Source organism: Zalophus californianus, chromosome 11 (assembly GCF_009762305.2).
Source record: "Zalophus californianus isolate mZalCal1 chromosome 11, mZalCal1.pri.v2, whole genome shotgun sequence".
Classification (NCBI taxonomy): Eukaryota; Metazoa; Chordata; class Mammalia; order Carnivora; family Otariidae; genus Zalophus; species Zalophus californianus.
Window position 1 is genome coordinate 111472176 of NC_045605.1, and position 19622 is coordinate 111491797.

A 19622-nucleotide genomic window follows, 5' to 3' on the forward strand; every position below is an offset into this window, starting at 1 on the left:
ACTTGTTGAAGGAAAGCAGGCAGGCAGGATTAACCAGATTTCTATGGTGTCTCAAATGATCCATCTCTGCACCTGTTTTCCAGATACTCACTGGGAGAAAAATTTAAGGATTGGGTTGCTTGATTACGGTTCTATTTTAATGTGTTTCCAAACATGTTAAAGAGAAAAGTGGGCCTGTTTCAGGATTTATGCTCCAGTAAGAGGGATCTTTTTAAATTGGGAATCAGAGCATGTCCAAATTCAAATAAGGGGAGAGCACAAGAAAATTATATACTAGTTCCCTTATGAATGCTGAAGTCCCATGTACACCATTAGCTAACCGAATCCAACAGTGTATTAAACAGTTCTTCAGCAAGTGGGATTTCTCCTAGGAATGCAAAGATGATCCAATATCAGAAACTCTATCCGTGTAATTCACCACATTAAGAGACCAGAGGAGAAAAACCATATGGTTCTCTCAGTAGAGACAGAAAAATTATATAGTTTCAGGCCTATGCATGATTTTCGGGCAGGAGGATAGCACTTAGCCAGCCAGGATGAGGTACCCTGATGTGATACAGGTTCTGAACCAACACTCGGCTTTTCAGCAGACTGTATCGTCCCTTTCAGAGAAGGAGCAGGCACAGGGGGCCACCGCAGGCCCCAGGCGTCCCCCCGCACAAGGGAAGGGCACGGAGCCGAAGGAGAGGACCAGGGGAGAGGGAACCGCCCGTCCTGAGAGTGTTGCCTCTGTGGGGCTTCTCGGACAAAGTATTGAGGTCCCCAAAGAACTTTGGTTAACATGGGCTGGATCTGTTGGTAGTTAGTTAGCTCCTTAGAAGTTAAAACTGAGAAACATTTAAAACCAAACCCAGAGCCCTCACAGCACAGATCCTGGCGGGTCACGCTTCCTTTGGAAAACTCTTTAACTTTGTGAGAGCGAGAGCAGAACAGGCAAATAATATCTGAGTATTACGATGAAAGTGGTTTTGACCTTGTGCAAGAGGGCCTCCGGGGCTCCCCGGGGTCCTCAGACCACACTCTGAAAACTGCTGAGCTGCACGAAACACAGAGTCAACTTTCAGAATGGAACAGAGACGTGAGCAAAGGTTTTGGATAGAAGATCGATGCCGCTCCCCCCCCCCCCCCCCCCCTCAGCGCTTGAGACATAGTGAGTGAGTGAGAAGCAGAATAGAAGTTAAAGCAGTAACACTTACACCCGGTCAGGAATTAACAAAGAAGACTTTTATGGAGAAAATTTTAAAATTCTACTGAAGGATGTAAAGGAAGATCTTTTGATATGGAGAGACATTCCATTCTCTTGGATGGGGCAGCTTAGCATGAGAAAGGGGTCAGGGTTTTCCAGATCTTTAAGTTTAGTACAACTCTGCTTAAACTTCCAGTTGGAGTTTTTGAGGAACTTGACAAACATATTCTAAAATGTATGTGAAAGGAAAAGATCTGCAAACACCAAGTGCACTTTGAAAAGGGAGAACAGAGAAGGCCTTGTACCAGCAGATCCCGGGGCACACTCCAAGCCTCAGTAACAGGAGCAGCGGGGGACGCCGGCCCAGGAGAGACTCCAGAGGCAGCCCTGCTTCAGGAGGAAGGTGGCCCGAGACAGAGGTGACACCGCGTGTCTGTGGGGACCATGTAGAGGACGGTCCGGGGGAAGCTAGCCCAGAGTGGAGAACTCGGAATGTGGATTCCTACGTGACCCCCTGGAAAAAGCAGGCTCCAAATGGACAAAAGAGTTGATGCTTGTTTTTGAGGAGAGTGCGGGGGAGGGGGGGGGTTGGTTGTGGGTGGGGGTGGGGGGGGTGGGGGTGTGTGTGAGGGGGTGTGGGGAATAACCTGGGGCCTCTGTAGCCTGTGGGGGGGAGGGGGGTGTCGAACACAGTACCCAGAAAGCACAAACTTCAGAAGTTATAAGCTTGAATACATGCAAATAAAGTATTTCTGTTAAATCAGTCCACTGTGAACTGTTTTTGTCGTGCCTCGAAGACAAGACGCTCTTTTCACTCTCACCCGAGTGACTCTGCCCAAGTTACAGATGACAAATGACACGGTATTTGAAACAAAACTGATAAGGGAACAATAGCTAAAATATACTAGAATGTCCTGCAAACCAGGGAGAAAAAGATAGGAAGCCGAAGAGAACAGTGGGCAAGTGATACTAACTGGCAGTTTGTGGGGGTGGGGGGGCAGGGAGGCTACGGGAAGATGCCCAAGCTCCTTGAAGCAGTCAGAAATGCGGATGACAGCAAGGGGCATGCTTCCTAAGAGAAGAATTAGAAAGTAGGATCATGCCAAGTGTTGGCAGCAATGCAGGAAACAAGCCTCCCTGTGTGCTGCAGGTGGCCGTGTGAGACAGGCACAGACATTCTGGAGAACCTTCCAGCACTTCTTCCTCAAATAAAATATTTAATACCTGCAGCCCAGCAGTTTCCCTCCTGGGTAAACAGCTAGAGCACTCTCAGCAGAACAACGAGGGGCTGTGTGTGCAAGCTCAGTACAGGCCTGCCTGTGGGGGTGGGGACTTGGAACCCGGCGCTGTGGTTAGGGGTAAGGACTAGATGTACACTTCACGGACTGGAGACATGCGCAAACACGGCGCTGAGGGGCACCGACGCCAAACAGAGCGAGGGCCTCAGTCCACGGCTCTGTCCTGAAACTCAAGTGACCACCACCCAGCCGTGCTAGCAGATACTGCATGCATCACCAGGGCACATGCACACAACGGTCTATCTATACGACACCGGAGCAGCCGTCTGGGGTGGGGGGAGCACGGAGCGGGGTGGCGCGGAGTGTGGTGGTGGGGGGGGGGCTACAAACAGAGACCGGATGGAAAAGCACGGAGAGGAACAGAGCGCTGCCTCCCTCCCACAGACCCTCCCAGCGGGACCGTGTTTCCCGGACTCAGGGCTGCGAGTTAGCCCATGCACTCGAATCCCCAGAGCCGAGAAGGAAGGAGTGAACGCATGTCCCATCACACTCTCCTGCCAGGTACCCTCTAGTGGTTTCTATTTCTAGGAAATCATATTCAAATTCCGTCAGGTTTCACAAGATCCGCCCTGCCTGCTGTCCTCCTGAGTTCCTGTCACGCCAGCCTCCTGCCTCTTTCTCAAACTGGCCACGTGCCCCGGGACCTGTGCACCAGCCCCCTCTGCCTGGCTGGCCCGTCCCTGTGGGCTCCTTGTGACAGGTCCTCCTCCCCTTTCAGGTCTCACCTGAAATGCTGCAAGGCAGCTCTTTGAGCTGCCCCTGCGGGGGACCCCGTTAGCGCCCCCCCCAGGTCAACACTAGGTTTCAATCCCCCACAAACGCATGCTACACCACAGTATTTCCTAGTGCCTGCCCTGTCTCCCCCACCAGAAGGGAGGCCTCCCGAGCATGTTGTCTCCTCTATGGGGTCTGCGCACCGGCTGCGTCATGCATTTCTGCTGAATGGCCTCATTGATATGTTGAATGAAGGAAAAGGCCAGGCCAGAAAAGTGTGCATCCATTTTCAGAACACAGAAAGTAAGCAGCACATGGGGATCCTCGCTCCTCAGACCAAGAGTTCCCAACCGCTGCGCTGCTGACATTTGGGGCTGGGCCATTCTTTGTTGGGGGCTGTCTTTAGCCTGTAGGATGAGTAAGTAGCAGCCTGCCTGGCCTCTATCCAGTAGACACCAGTCCCTTGTGATAAGCAAAACTGTCTGCAGACATTGCCACATGCCCCCTTGGGACTACCCCAAGTGAGGGTCACTGCCTGAGGCCAGCTCTGGGGACGGAGATGGCCTCTGCTATGGCCCTGTAGGCTAGTGGCGCCAGTACCCACAGCCTCACTCTCTCAGGGAGAGACCCTGGCTCAGGCCCGGCCCGGCCCGTTGGAGTACCCCCTTCCCTGGCCGGTGGTGTAACTCAAGGTTGGGGGGGGGCTCATATCCCATGGCCTAGTGGGTTGCCACCTGGGGCTGTAGCTGGAACCACCTTCAGCTGCAGACTCTAAGCCATTCGGGGCGTGGGCTTGTGTGGCTAGTTGGAATCAGAGGTGGCCTGGACGGAGGTCAGGAAGTCCCTCTCACCTCCTCTAGTTAGTGCAGACGGAGGAGTGAGCAGCTCTTGGGGAACAGCCGATCTGGAAGGTTTGTGATGTGCTCCAGGAGGAGGCGGAGGCATCCTCCCTCAGAGCAGGCCCCGTGCAGGGCAGGGAGGAGCCTCTACTACTGTCCTTGCTTCCCTGTGCCTCCTTCGGCCTGTGCCACGTGCCTCCATGCTGGCCGGCCCCAGTGGGACTGGGCCGCGGACCGGAGCCTGGACGACCCAGATCAGCCAGGAAGGCTCACCCACTCCCCGCCGGTCTGCCCCGCCTAACTAAAGCCTTTCTCTGGGAGCCTTTCCTGGGGCTGGGCGAGGCCCTAGTTTGCAATTTAAATGTGGCCTCATTTATGGAAGGGTCCTTGCTCCTCCGAAAAGCCTTGGGCTCCGCTCGCCCTCCCCAGCAGCCGCCCTCCCCAGCAGCCGGGCCTCAGCCAGGAGAAGAAACTGATCTAATAGGCCTTTCTCCTGCTAATTGTAGCAATTAGTGTCACAGAATGGGGACTCCCTGGGGGGCCAGTGCCGGGCACACAGGGCTGTCCCCAGCTCCGCAGGCTGGTAGCCCTGCCCTGGCCAACTAGGCCCCCACCAACTTCCTGGCCGGGCTTCAAGGTGGGGGTGGGGCGGGTGCCCCGGGGAGTTGCAGCAGGGGTGCCCTGGAGCAGTTCAGACCAGCAGCCACACAGGTGACCCTGGCCTGTGACATGGGGCCCTCCCAGAGCCACACCGCACGTACCTCGGTGCGCAGAAGGGTGGACGTGAGGAGCATCGAGGGTGTCTTGGAGCAAAGACTTCTGGACTGGGGGGAGGGGAGAGCCATTTCCCAGTGTGGCCAAGGAGAGTCCTTTCCCTCCCCCTCCACAGGGGAGCTCCTGCTCCTTCACTCAGCATGCTCTGAGAGCCCCCGTACTCCGACGCCCGTCTGGGAGCACGCACGTGCCACGGTGCCACACGCCTCCTAGTGACGCAGGCCACGATGCAGCTGACTTTGAGGCTTTCGCAGGCAGTGGGTTGTGTCTGAGAGGCAGGGCCATGACCCTTGCCCCATGTTATAGATTTGGTCAGTGAGCTTTATAGAATTTTATAGAATTCAGTCTTTGTTGGCCGAAACCGCACACAGCACCGGGCACCAGATGCTGGCCCAAGCAGGAGGGATTTGAGGGGGCCCAACCAAGCGTGAGAACGTGTTTTCCTGCATGTCGAGGAATGTGCTCTGCGGGCAGAACCACCCTGAGCAGGGTCTGCACCAGGAGTCCGTCTGGGGTCCTAGGAGCTCCCTTGAGGAAGCTGGGGAGTTGGGGGGCAGGACAAGGGCTATGGGCAAAGGGCCCTCTGGTGGAGGAAGCCCATGAGCTGAAGGGATGGAAGGAGGCTGAAGAGGAGAAGCTCAGCCTCGGGCAGGGGCCAGACCGGAGAGGCCATGCTGCGGAGGACCTGTGCTTGTTCTGAGAACACCAGCAGCCACTGAGAGGTCCCACTCAGGGAGGGACCCCCTTGGGTCCCCGTTGGATCCGATCGCCTTCTGGAAGGATCTCCTTCCAGTGAGTGGAGAAGGACTGACGGTGACAACAGCAACTGTAGTGCCCAGCGACGGGCCGAGGGGACGCGAGCACCCGGAAGCGGGCAGTGACACCGACAGGTGCGGCCAGCCTGGCAGGGTAAGGGGCTAACGTGTGCCGGCAGTGAGTGCGGGGGCCCCGGTGCGCACGGCGGCGGGGTCGGGGGGCAGGGACCCTGGGTGGGGAAGTGCCCGGCTGGTGTGGACTGCCGGAGGCTGCGGACAGGAGCCGTGGGGCAGGTGATGGGAATGTGGGTCTGGCGTGGGGGGGGTGGGGGGCGAGCTGGAGAGACATCTGGGAGACTGGGACCCACAGACGGTGCCAGAAGCCGCAGGTGCTGGGGGAGCCGCTCAGGGTCACACTCTCCAGAGAAAGCCAGCTCTAGGTGGGCTCTGAGGAGCTCTGTATTCAGGGCCCTGGACTGGAGAGGCGGCTTGTGAAGGAGATGGAGGACGGAGCCTGGGAAGGAGGGAAGCAGTCGCCTGCCTCCAGGTCATGGCCTCTGGGACCAGCACCCCTGCTTCTCTGACTTTGGGCCACAGATGACCACTGCCCTAAACCTGGCCCCCTGGGGTGTGCCTCCAGCCCCTGTGGCTGCGCACGGCTGTCCTCCCAGCTCTGTCATTTTGCTCCGGGAACTGTGGCGCAGGGAGGCTGTCCCCACAGCACGTGCGGGAGGAAGCCTGGCCGAGCTGTTGCAGAGCCACACGGGGTGGAAAGTCCCCCCAATCTTCACGGGAAGCCAGCAAGCTGAAAAATGGCCTTGAATAGGGCCGAGACGAGAAAACAAAGAGCCTGTCAACGTTGGAGCTGTGGCGGGGGCAGGGCTCTTCGCGGACCCCACGCAGACAGCACTTTCCAGCGGTTTCTCGGCCCCGATGCCTGGACCCAGAGACCCAGCCGGATGGGGTTCCTGGGGGCGGCAGCGGCCCTCCTGCCCAGCCTTCCTGATTAACAGTTCAAACAGGCCTCAAAGGCTCGAAAGGGGTTAACTGCAGAACCTCTAACTCCCCTGCTTGCTAATTTTTAAACACAGCTGAGTTCTGAGCGCCCCTCCCAGAAGGCCCTGAGAGGGACTCTGCACAGCCCCCACCCCGGTGTCGCCAGGAATCCTTGTGCATCGAGAACAAAGGCTCCCCGTTCCCTCCCTCGGCCAGCTTGCTCTGACGCCTGAGATGAGACTTCTCCCTGAAGCTTCTCCCCTCCATCCACACCTGGTGAACTTTAACACACGGCCATGACTCCCAAATGAACCTTCAAGATTGGCTGAGAAGAGCTGGACCTACCCCCACGCGAAACCTCCTGGGAGCCATGCCTCAGACTCCTGTGCTGCCCTCCCCCCCCCCCCCCCCCCCCCCACCCGTCCAGTTCCTGGTAGTGCGAGGGTGGCCGCCAGGGAGCCAGGGCGATGGGGAGAGCAGGCCCACAGCCCCAGGCCGAGGGCTCCGGGGCGCACACCCCATCCTCAACCCCGCGGAAATCCTAACCGATGGCCCCCTTGTGCCCACATTCCTAACGTGCAGCCCATAGCCCCTGCACTAACCTACCCCCGCGGGCACACTGTCCTGTGCCCTCCTCCCCCGCGGGGTCTGTCCTCTCTTCTTGTCACCTCTTGCTCCAACCCCAGCCCCTCTGGCACCTTCTTCCTGATGGAAGTGGAGACCCCACCGGGCCCCGCGGCCATTCCCAAGTTCCCAGGAACCAGGCCTCTGCTCTCACGCCGGCCCCACTCCGGGCCCTGGGGTGTTCTCAAGGGAGGGAGACAGGCGTTTCAGTACGGGCACATGCCACGCACTGGGTGCCTTCACTGCCCAGGGACTTGATCAGTGACTCGATGTCTTCACGTTCGACTTCAGTTAGCCCTCGTAACAGTCCCATGGGGAGGGAGGTGCTGCCTGCAGTGTCTCACCTGTGGCCACTGGGCCCTGACACGCCGAAGTTAGCCGGGTCTGCCACCAAGTCCTCTCGCGCGGGGGGCTTTTTCAGGCCCCCCTCTGCTAACCTTGGGGGAGAGACGCAGACACCAGTTGAAACGTCTGCTCCGCCACAGAACCAGGCCAGGGAAGGGAGCGAGGCAGGGCTGAGCCAAGCAGCCTGTCCCCAGGTGCCACTGTGGCCCGTCACTGTCATTGCCGTGGGGGAAGGCGGCCTGGGAGTCCGAGATGCCTGCCTGCACATGCAGGGCTGGATGCCAAGAGGGATGCCAAAGGCCACGGCTGGACACCTGGGAGGGCCAAGTGCCACCCCGAGAAGACATCCTTCTCTTCCTGCTCAAGCTGCTAGGGAGCCAAATGCCAGCGCCCGCCCCCGGCTTCCCGTCAACAAGTGGGGCCGTGCCCGGTCCAGGTGCAGAGGGCAGCTGTGTCCCTAGCAGCCACTCAGCCGGCGCTGCCCACCCCAGCCAGCCACGTGCCCAGCTGCCCCTCCCACTCCTGCCACCTCGGCTGGGAGCCACTTGTTGGCTTGTGTTGCTCCTGAAATGTGTGGATGTTTGCGAGTCCGGAAGATCTCCCACTAACAGAGTTCCACTTGAGTCTCTGATCCATCCTTCATTCTGTCCCTCCTGTGCAGGCCCTGTGCTGGGACGAGGCGGCCGTCAAACGGGCCCCTCTGAGCGCCTAGGCTGGCAGGCGAGGCAAGGGAGCAGCACTGGGGATGGACGGGGAGCCTGGGAGGGACGAGGCTCTGGGGCTAAGGAGAGAGGGAGGTGGTTCTCTGGACTCCTTGCACCTCCAGCTAGGGTGGGAGGCAGAGGAGAGGGCGGGGGTCTCTGGGACCCTGGGTGCTGGCAGGCAGGGCGCCCCTCCTCCACCTTCTCCATTTCCCCTGCTGGGGCTTCCCCTACCCCCTCAGGCCCCTCTTCCCAAGGCCACCAAAAAGGCCCCAAGCCGGTGAGGGGGCCATCCTAAGAGTGGCATTGAGTCCCAGGGTCGGGTGGGAGATTATCTGTGCAGGGGCTGATAGGAACATCCCCCAAGGGCTGACTTCAAAGCTGCTTGTCCTAACCCCCTGCATCAAAGGCAGCGGGCTCAGCGGGTTTGAACATTAAAAGGGGAGGGTCCTCACCCTTCCCGGTCACCTGCATCTCTTGGCTTGCCCTTCTCAGGGTCTCAGAGGCCTACCTGTGCAGGCAGGTGGGGGCCAGACTCCTTCACCCCCAGGCAGTCGACACTGGGGGACAGGGACAGGAGGGATGACCGCTGGTCGCAGTCCCACAGAAGGTACCCCCGCCTCTCAGGCCCCCAGGAGTCGGCAAATGACATGTTGGGACTGTCCAGAGGCCTCAGTTTCCCCACCTAGACAGAAGCTCATGGTGGCGCCTCCCTCCCGATCAGACTGCCCAGGCAAGAGGGCCCTGCCAAAGTGAACATGCCCTCTGCCTCAAGGCAGACCCTCCCTCTCCCTCCGGAGCTCTCTGCGAAGGCTGGGGTTTTTCCACCGGCCTCCCTCTCAGCCCTGCTGGGTCCCCTGCCTGACCCCAGCATACCCAGGCCCCAGAAGCACAGACTCCTCGTCGCAGTCGAGCGAGCCAGTGAGCGTGCCCGCTCCCAGAGGGGTGCTGACCCCTCCCCCATACAGGAGACATCAAAGGGAAGCAGGAAGCAGCGGGCCTGGCTGACCCCAGCAAGCCGGAGAAGCGCAATGTCATAGCTCAGCCCGGGGCCCAACTGCTGGGGATTTTCCACCCCATCAGGATTTCCGCAGGACACCCCAACTCTGGCCTTTGAGGATCCTCAGGAACCAGGTTCTGGACAGGAGCCTCCTGGGGCAGTGGGCCAGGCCGGGTGGCTCGGGAGCATGGCCGGGGACGTCAGAAGACCCCTGGCCCCAGTCTCCCCAGGCCTTGCTGGCTGCAGGTTCAGGTGCATCCCAACGCCAACCTGGGCTCTGGGACCTGGTTCCCAGGACAGCCCCAGGGTGGGCAGGGACATGGCCTGGACAGCGGGGCCCTTGGGTGGTGTGCACTTAGCAGAGCCTCCTGCAGAGGCCAGGCTGTCCTAGCCCTCATCCCACGGCCATCGCGTGGGAGCCCAGCACTCCTGCAGACCCCGCATTTGGTGGGCAAGGCCGGGGTCAGATGGCTCCAGGGGCCTTTGTGGATTCGTGTCTACTTACTGTGCCCTGTTTAGGACACCTGTGTCACTCTCTGGGGTCCCTCTCCACCTGGAGCTGAGACTGCCAGGTCCCCACCTCGAGTTTCGGCTCCTGCCTCTGCGAGCTGAAAGGGATCCCAGGAGAACCAGGCATGCCGGGTGTCCCAGAGGCTCTTCTAGGCCCGGGTTGGCCGCTAGGCCAGCCACGGGGCTGCCACACCCCAGTGGCCGGCGGGACGTGCACCTGAGTCCCTTTGGCTGTTCGGTAAGGGTGGGCAGAGGGGATGCGGCTTCGTAGCTGCAGGGCACTGGCCCTGGGCTGACACCGGGCTGACTGAGACATCCCTCCTCAGATAGAGGTCTGCCATCCAGGTGGGGACCCAGGTTTGGTCCAGCAGCGGGTTCTGTACAGTCGGGAGCTCAGCTTAAGAGCAGACGCGCTCATGTGGAAAGTGCTGGCCGCGAGGCTCCTGATCTGGTTACAGCAGCTGTCTTCACAGGAACGAGCTGCCCAGGGCTGGGAGCTGTTGTTCCGGGCTGTGTATGAGGCTACCCTGGGGGCGGGCGGGGGTGTCTGTTGGTGGGAATTGTTTCAAAACAATCACAGAAACTTGGCAGGCAGGAGCTCTAGGCGTTGGGATCTGGGTCTCCTGATCAGGGGCTGGGGTGACGCCCCGCTGAGCCCAACTGAGCATGTTCCTCCCCCGTCCAGGCCCCAAGCACTGGGGTCTGGGGTCTGGCCGCCCAGACCAGCAGCATTACTGGGGTGGGGACCTTTGTTCTGTGCATCACAGGGCCTGAGGGTCACACAGCCAGGCTGGAGCCAGCGGGGGATGGAGGGACACAGGATGGGCGGGCACAGCTGTGTTCTCAGGAAAGCATGAAAACCCAGGAGTGGGGGGTTGAGACGGGGTGAAGGCCCACACTTTGCCATCGGCTCAGACCTGTTAGGGGCTGGCCCGGCACCCTACTCTGCTCCACCATCCCCCAGACTGCCCGGAGCCCGAGGGGGGCTAGAGCGAGCCCCACCCCAACTCTCCTGGGAGTGGACTGAGGCCCAGAGTGTGCAGGCCTTGCCCATGGCACTCGGGACTTTGGCGGGCTAGTCCACAGAGACCACATGGCCTCCCCCAGCCCAGGTGATGGCCGAGCCCCTGGGTGAGCCAGGAGGCTGTCTAGGAACCCGCCTGCCTGCTCTGCCTGGGAGTCCAAGCACTTGAAGCAGGGGCCTGCCTCCACAAGTCCCCGACCCCAGACTCAATGGCCTGAAGCCCCCACGGGACCTCTGAGTCTAGGTGGCCTCTGGGGCCTGGGAGGGCTTGTGCCTCCCCTCTCCCCCGGGGGCACAAGCTCTAGTCACTCCTTAGGTGCACCCCTGCATGGGGCCCATCAGATGAGAGGCATGGGGGGCTCTGGCCGCCCCAGGGCTTGCCGCTCAGGGTGCAGGTCTGTGTGCAAGGAGACCCGCCGCTGACACCAGCCCGGCCTGTAAGTCTTGCGCGCTGCCCCAGGAGGCACCCGTGTTCGAGCTCGCAGCGAGGGGGACCCGCGAGGCAGGGATGGGAGGATGTCGTGGGTGACAGGCCACAGAACCTTAAAAACAGAGGCTGCTCCACTCCCGAGTCAGCCGGAGTGGCCCTGGTATCCTGTGTGGGTCAGGAACAGTTGACTGTGGTAGAAAATCTGCGTCTCTGTAGGGGAGACCCCAGCCCCGCCCGTGACCAGAGCAGCCTGCAGGGCAGAGTGGGAAGCGGACCTTTCCCGCACCCCTTCTAGAGGGGCGCTCCCCCCAGGCCCCTCGGCTGGCCTGGGAAAGCACGGCCTCGGCCTTGGTGCCGCGCACAAGGGACTTGCCTTCCTGCCAGAGCCTCCCTGCAGGGACACCAAGAAAGCAAACCTATTGCTTTTCTAACACCTAACAGTGGAAAAGGAGGGAGAGAAGGGAGGTCAGCTAGAAAGTTCTGGAACACAGTCTGTTTACCAAAGGAGCATGTTTTCCCCTGAGAGAGGATATGCTGCTGGAGAGCTAAGACTGGTGAGCACCGAGCCCACGTGGCCCCCTGGAACTTGGGTTGTGCCGGCGGCAGGCCCCGGGGCCCCGTGCGCACGGCTGGGCCACCTCGCTCACAGGAGAGACACAGGGACAGAACTGGGGAGGCCACCCGGGGGGCTGTGGGCGCAGTTGGTACATGGACAGCTGCCTGTCTCCTGGAGGAGGCGGCCAGCCCCCGTGGGCACCGCTCTTCCTCCGCCGGCGGCGTGCCCCGTTCTCAGGGGAAAGGCCCTCTTGAGAGCTGCTCTGAAAGACTTCCCAAGTTGCTGGACCAGTTAATGAGTTATTTGCTCTAAACAATGTCTTGATAAAGGGGACGGATGGAGTTAGCTGGTGTTGACTAAGGAGAGACAGGGTTGCCAGGGAAATGCTTCTAAGTGGAAAGAAACAAAAGACAGTCGTCGGGTTTTGTCTGACTAGGAAAAATGCCGCGGAGAGCGTACCTTTGGCCATCCTTTGTGTGTATGATTTGGAAGAGACAGGCGGCAGTGAGTGTGGGGCCGGGGCGAGGACTCCCACAAAGCGGGTGTGCGCAGAGCAGGCGCGGCGGCCCTGGGGCCCAGGTGGCCGGCCAGGCGCTCACCCCGGGGGACAGTGCGGAGGGTCCCCGTGCCGCCCCGGGAGAGGGCAAGAGAGGCTCCCAGAGGCAGAGAGGAGCAGCAGGTTGGATCGAGTGGTACTTCAAGGCACTGTTCACCATCTCTGGCAATATTCAGGGGCTTTTATTTCTTTAATTCTTGCTCTGGGTTATAAATCTCTGCTTCTCCTCAGCAGCTCGAAATGTTTACTCAGAACTAAGCCCTATGTTTTAACGAGTCATGTTTTAATAGGAAAACCATCTTTGATGGAATCATAATGCAATTCCTACTTTTCTTCGACCGGTCGGAGCCCCAGGACCAGCCTTCGTGGGCCGCGGCGACAGGCAGAGTGGCCCAGTGCCTGGTACGGAAAACCTGGCCCCACAGGCTCATCTTGCAAACTGAAACGCCCCTGCGCGTACTCAGGCCCACGGGCCGGGGAGCGCCAGGGCCTTCCCTCTGGCGAGGGGCCTTTAATCAGGTGCCAGCCCCATTCCTGACACGGGCCCATCCCCATACCTCCTGAGCTGCTGAGAAGTATCCGGGGAAAGGGACGACGTAGAGGCTCCCGGCTCTCAGGCTAACAGGAGGAGGCCCTGCCATCTTGAAGTGGAGGCAGACTTCCTCCCCTGGGACAGAGCTGGGACAGCCAGGCATGAAAGGTAGCTGAGCACAGCCTGGCGGCAGGGAGACCCCTGGCCTCAGCGTGCGCAGCCCCTGAGCACCTCCCCAGGCGCCCCCACCGTCTGTGCAGGAGCATCCGCCATTCCCCAAGCCTCAGTTTCCTGATCTGTAAAAACCAGAATAGCCTCTACACACCAGGGCCCCGGAGGGTCATCATACTTAACGCATCTGATTTCCCTGCATTTCTGGACTGGCGGCAGAAGGGAGTGGGCCTCAGGAGGAGGGATCCTTTGTGATCAGAGACCTTGGGTCGACTCTGGACTCCCAGCTGCCACGGCCTGTGGAATGTGACCTGAGCCCTGGAGGAAGGGCAGGGGTGGAGGGGCTCCAGAAAGAGTCCGGGGGCTTCCTCGCCACTCCGAGACCCGCCGCAGGCTACGTGGATGAGGGACCACAGCCCGGGGCCTGCACCTGCCTGGCACAAATCCCCTCGCTTATTCATTCACCTATTTCTTCATCAAACATTCACAGAGGGGCCGTGATGGGCTCCACATGGATTAAGTCTGAAGATAACAACTCTGAGCCAAAAGGTCTGCTTCTGCCTTCCCCGGCCCCTCGCACTTGCCGGAGACAGCCAGTAAACCCTTGAGCACAAATAAACAGGCAGTTATCCATTAAGAATGGGGGGTGGGGTACGGGGTTCTCGGCGGCCCCATCTGCGGTGGGGGCATTTCAGCGAAGACCCAGAGGGTGAGTCTTTCCCAGCCTGGGGAAGGGGACAGGGTCAGGCGAGAGCTTGGCTAGTTTAAAAATGATACCGAGAGAATATTGGAGGAGCCCCCATGACTTCATTAGATCGACCGCCCAAGGTCACTACGAGCTTGGTGACCCTGGGACCCTAGACTTAACCTTACAAGCCTTAGGTTGATTATATATAAAACAAGAGTGATAATATTCTTACGTCAAAAGCTGCCCTGATGTGTAGATTAGTGAAATCGTGTTTATAAAGCGCTTAGCACAGGGCCTGGCTGAGGAGAAGTACAGTACTCTGATTCCTTGGAGATTATTCTTTAGCTCAAAGCTTGTGCGGGGCTGGTGAGTTTTCCCTTTGCCCAAACAGCAGTGCTGGGCTTCCTTGGGAGCACCTGGTTGCCCAGGGAGCGCAGACCAGGCCCTCAGAGAGAGTGGGGACTGCGCCTGCCCAGCTCCTGCTGGCCCCCGGGGCCTGCACAGGGCCTGGGGTGCTCATGCACCCCTTCCTGCATGGAAGAAGAGACGCCCGGGGCGAGGGGGCAGCCCCTCCTCCACCTGCCTGCAGGGTGCTGCACCGAATCTTCTAAATCCCTTCAGCTCTGAGAGCCTGGGCCCTGCACGAAACAGCCCTGGGGGGCCTGCCAGAGTCCCAGACTGGACCTGCCCCCTTGCCCTTAGCCGAGGGTGTGTGTGTGTGTGAAGCCGAGTGGGGGTGAGTGGGGTATGGTTAGAAACCTCCAGAGGAGTGAAAGGCTAAGTTCCTTCCAGGCTTCAGGGGTTGGCCCAGCCCAGACCAGGTCGGGGCCTTTACAAAGCCCCATTTTCCATCAAGGGAGCCTGAGGCCAGGAAGGTCAGCTGATGCCACCCCTCCCCCTAGAACTTTCATGGGGATCCCCAGTCTTTGTCTGCAGTCACCCCAGCTCCAAGAACCATCCTGTCTCTGGGGGTGAGCAGGGAGCTTGACTAGGGGTCACATAGCTGCGGGGAGAGAGGCAGACGGACCTGGGTGGGCTGGTGGGCAGACAGGAAGTCCTGGGAAATCCTCTCAGCCCCGCCAGAATGGCCCCTGGACTGCCCAGCCCCTCCTCACGGCTCCCTGAACCCCCGCTTCTGTCCCCCAGGGAGCTCACTTGCTTCCTCCTAGCCCACTCTTCATCAAACGTCAACGATATAAAAGGACTTTCTGCGTCCTGCTAGCATTCAGAAATAGAACTGTTGTCCAAGAATTTTCTCACAAGAAGGAAATCCTGCCATTTGTGACAACATGGGTGAATGTGGAGGACATTGAAATAAGCCAGACGCGGGAGGACACAGTGCATGGTACCAGTTACACGAAGGGTCCAGAGCCGTCAGGCTGCTGGAAGCGGAGGGCCGGGTGGCGGCGCGGGCGAGGCGGGGGCTGCAGCAGGTCAGCCCCGCGGGGCGAGCGGGTCCGGCACAGGGGCCCCCAGTGAACAACACTGCGCGGTGTCCTTCACAGCCTGTGGGGAGGGCAGGTTTGGCGGGAAGCGCCCTTCTGAAATAATACTAATGCCAGTGATAGAGAGGGCGAGCGGGGGCTTTTGGGGCTAAGGGGTGGTTTGTGGCCGAGATCGCGGTGATGGTCTCATGGGCGTCTGCTTGTCCCCAGGCTCCTCATTTTGCACGCGGTACTTCTGTACAGATTTGGTAGGTCAGTCCCACCTCAGTCAAGTAGCTTAAAAAAGGAAACGAAAAGCAAAACAAAGATAATTTCTCACAGGAACTTTTGTTTTGAGCATCTCGTTTAAAGTAAGCACATTCTTGATGAAGCCCTCCAGAGCCACCTTAATGCAGCCAAAAGTGCCACGGATTGTCCACACCTGGCAGGGCGGGCCCAGCACAGGCGCACACACCTACTTCATCTACAATAACCCAAAAACCCGGCTAAAAAAATCGGCTTTGAAAATCCCAGCCTGAGCAGCATCACGCCAAGAACACGAAGGGACACTGGGCAGCCCGGGAGGGTCCCCAGGGAACTGCGTTGAGCGCGAGTCCATTTCAGAAGGTCCCATAGTGTACAGACCCACTTAGAGAGCGTTCGCGTCAGGACAGACTGGAAATGCAGAACAGATGGGTGGTTGCGGGGGGCTGAGGACAGGGCGGGGCGGGAGGGAGCGTGTGTGGCTCTAAGGGGTGACATGAGGGACTGTGCAGGTGACAGGAGCACCACTGCATCAGTGTCTGCATCCTGCCAGTGACCTTAGCCTACAGTTTGCAAGATGTCCCTGTGGGGGCAGAGTGGGTAAAGGACACGTGGCATCGATTATTTCTTACAACTGCATGTGAATCTGCAATTATCTCAAAATAAGAAATTTAATTAAAAAAATCATGATCCCCATACTAAAAAAGTCAACAGTCCTAAAAATACCCAATAATGAATTTTAAAACGTACAAAATCCACACAAACAAAGGGCTAAAAGATACTGAGAGGCATAACAGCTCTTTGGAACATGTAGATAAACCTCTCCTCTGTGTGGCTAAAAAGACTGTTTTTATAAAAAAGATAATTCTAAGTTAATCTAAATCGATCGCAGCTTCCATGGACAATACCAAGAGAATGTAGAGGGTCACACACACATGCTTTCTTTTTTTTTTTTTTTCCAAATCAGACACGCCAAAGCCAAAGTCTAAAATTCTGAAAAGGCATCATCTGGAGCTCTTTGGCGGCAGCCTGACCCCCGCCCCAGGTCCAGAAAAGCTGTGGATTTTAGAGAGTGCCTGTCATCCTAGATAGTCTCATGAGCACACACTGCATTTCTTTCCGAAGCCAAGCCTCCTGGTTCAGATTCCCTCCCCGGAGGCCTGGTCAGGCACCCAGCATGGTAAAGGTGGTGAAGGCACACCGACTTTGGCCAGCCCGGGAGCCTTCCTGCGAGTGGGGGCCGGTCTCTGTGCTTCATGCAGGGGTGGTCCCTTCAGTCTTCCCAGCAGCGCTCCGGAAGGCATGCTTTCTTGTCATCCCCATTTTACAGATGGGGAGACAGACCCTGGCCAGATGCCTCACTCAAGGTCCAGCAAGTAGGGAGCAGGGCAGTCGGGGTTTAAACTTGGGGTGTTGCTCCAGATCTGCCCGTAAGCACAACTTTTTGTTCCCGAGTCAGTAAAGGAGAATGCCAGGCAGGGGGCAGGGGAGCAGGGGCAGCCTTCCTCTGGGCTGGTTCCATAAGGACAAGGCAGGAAAGGCCGCACTGGGTCAGGGAGCCCAGCAGACGAGGAGACAGTTGCTGCTCTCCGGCGGGGGGACGCGGAGCCATGCTGACCTGCACTGGTTGTAAACCATCCCAGCCGGCAGGCTCGATGGGGTCAGGGTTTTCCTAACGGCCACTGTGTGGGGGTGGGGCCGGCTGCATGTTCTAGATTTTTCTCACTGCAGCTTTCTCCTCGAATTAGGCCCATTTTCATCTCTTGTTCTCTGAGTTACTGAATGCATGTTTCCTAAGATGCCCTGGAGCACATGGGATCTTACATGGGTGGGAAGATGCCCCTGGGTCAGACCCGCGACCCCTCTGCGGGGCCGGACTCTGCCATGCCAGCAAGCCCAGGGAGAAGCACACAGTCCTGTCAGCTCCCTGACATTCCTAGTTATCCAGGCGAGGACTCGGCCCTAAACACTCAGCTTCCCATCAACTCCAGAGCTAATCCTGTGTCTACATCTGAAGAACGTTTTGATCTGAGGCCATGCTGTGGATTCCCTGGTTGGCTGCGCTGGGTGGCTTTCCAGTAATAGGGACAGGGGAGGCGCTACCCCACTGATAAGTGCATCGTAAAGTTCCCAAGTCAGACCACCACGCCTGGCCTTATCCCCAGGCCCATCGGCCATCCAGAAGCCCGTCTACAAGCAGACACAGATGATGGGGAGAGTCTGAAATGTGATCAAGGCAGCAGGGAAGTCAGCAGAGAGAAGGTGATGTGTTCGAGTGACTTGAGTTGGGACAACTAGTTAGACCACAGAAAATACACTGCATTTAAGGATTTCTTACACCAAACCCAAGCGTACAAAGGTGAAATAAGAATGACAGAAGAAATCAGGGGAGAATCTATTAAAACAATCTCAGAGCGAAGAAGTTTTCTCAAAACGTACAACTAGGACCAACCCTAAGTCACAAAACACTGCCAAGGTTCATGCCAAAAGTTAAAATTCCCACCAGCAGAAAAATATTCTAGAAGCTAAAAGACCAAAGAAAAATTGGGGTAAAATATTTTTGACACACGTTGACTTCCTATGAATCAGGAAGAAGAGGGCTTAAAAAGAGAAGAGTAGAGGAAGATGGAACCCAAAACAAAAAGAAACGCTGTTATTTGAAAATATAAAGCCCTCATTCATAATAAAAGAAATGTACATCAGAACTCCAGCATAGCATTTCTCATCCGTCAGATGGACAGAGATAGAAGCCGGGACCACTGGTCTGCTGGGGACGGTGTGGGTGCGGGTGCAGGACACACCGGGCCACACTCATGGTCATGGGCACACGGGGCCGCTTTCATAGGTGCAGGGCGCATGGGGCCGTGTTCACGGCACGGGGCCGCTTCCACGGGCGCAGGTGCAGCCGCCATTTGGCAGGATCTGTGAAAACGTGAAAATGGGGAAAATGGACGTTTGGAAGTGAATCCACTTAAAATGGAGACCAAAATTACATGAAACACGGATCCGACTGGGAGGTTTCCTTGAAAAATGACGATACTAGCTGTGAAAATAAGACTATCCTAGGAGAAGCCGTTTTAACTGCAGACATCTGCTCATTTTGGAAAGCAGAGACAACGCGCTCCCGTTCGTGAAACATCACGTGACACCACTGTGGGGCACCTTTCACTGCATCCCGGCCTTCGGCAGTGTTTCCGGGAAGAGAGGCTCGTTTTCTGCAGAAAGGGGGGCTTTGCCACTGCGCCCAGGGGCCAACCTCTGGTTTACTCCTTCATTCGCTCTGCTCTGAGCTGCTCACCCAGGCACCAGCCTTGATTTTCTCTTCACCTGGTAACTGGCTTAACTCTGCCTAATCTCTGGTGGGGTCTTCAATCTCACTTCCCTTAACTTCAAGAAGTCTCACATCTTGGCAAGATTTACAGTTCTTCTCTATAATTGATTCACTTTGTACCGCCCTTGTTTGGTAAGGGACGGCCTACAAAGAGACTCCATCAACAGAGCCGGAGCAGGGATAAGCGGGGGGGGGGGGGGGGGGGGGGGGGTGGTGGTGGGGGGAACGACACAATAGTGTTCAGTGGGGAGGGACGGACTAATTTCATAATCGGGCAGTTCCTTAGTGAATATCTGAATGGTTAATGGCTGTCTTTAGCTGCCCTATACATCCATCAATAGGGGACTTGTTCCATACTCATGGGACAATGGAATGCTCTGCAGCTGTTAATAAGAAGGAGATGCGCTCGATGTCTTAATATAGACCCATCTCCAGAACACCCAGGCATCTTGCCTTTGAGCAGTGCACACTGCGGCCGCGTGCTCACCAAGGAGTGAGTGGAGTCGCTCAGGGACTGCTGAAAGGTCTCCTTACAGCACGACGCCCGCGGAGAGGGGGCGCAGCACGGCTCGCTGGCCAGGGCTCCGTTCTCTTGGGGTCATTGTGTGTGTCCCTGCTGGCCCCGTCCTGTGAGCTGGAGTCAAGTCATGTTGCCCTCAGTCAGGCCTCACTAAGCGGCCTACCCCTGCATCTGAGGATGGGAAGCTTGCTGACCGCCCCCCCCCCATCCGTGTGCCTCTTTTTGGGCAGGATGGGCGCCCGTGTTCACTGGAAACAGAACCGATGCCATAAAGACTAGAGCCCCCGCAAGCACAGCCCCACGTGAGGGAAGCCCCGTGCGGTAGGATGAGAGCCGCGGACGCGCGCGAGCACGGATCCTGGGAGCTGGCCCCTGAAAAAGCAG

The 19622-nt window shown here is 58.0% G+C and overlaps 1 protein-coding gene across 8 annotated transcripts in view; it reads right to left on the reverse strand.

The window, feature by feature from the left end:
* KCNQ1 (potassium voltage-gated channel subfamily Q member 1) overlaps positions 1-19622 on the reverse strand; it is a 320398-nt gene that overhangs the window by 141685 nt on the left and 159091 nt on the right. The window lies entirely within an intron of this gene.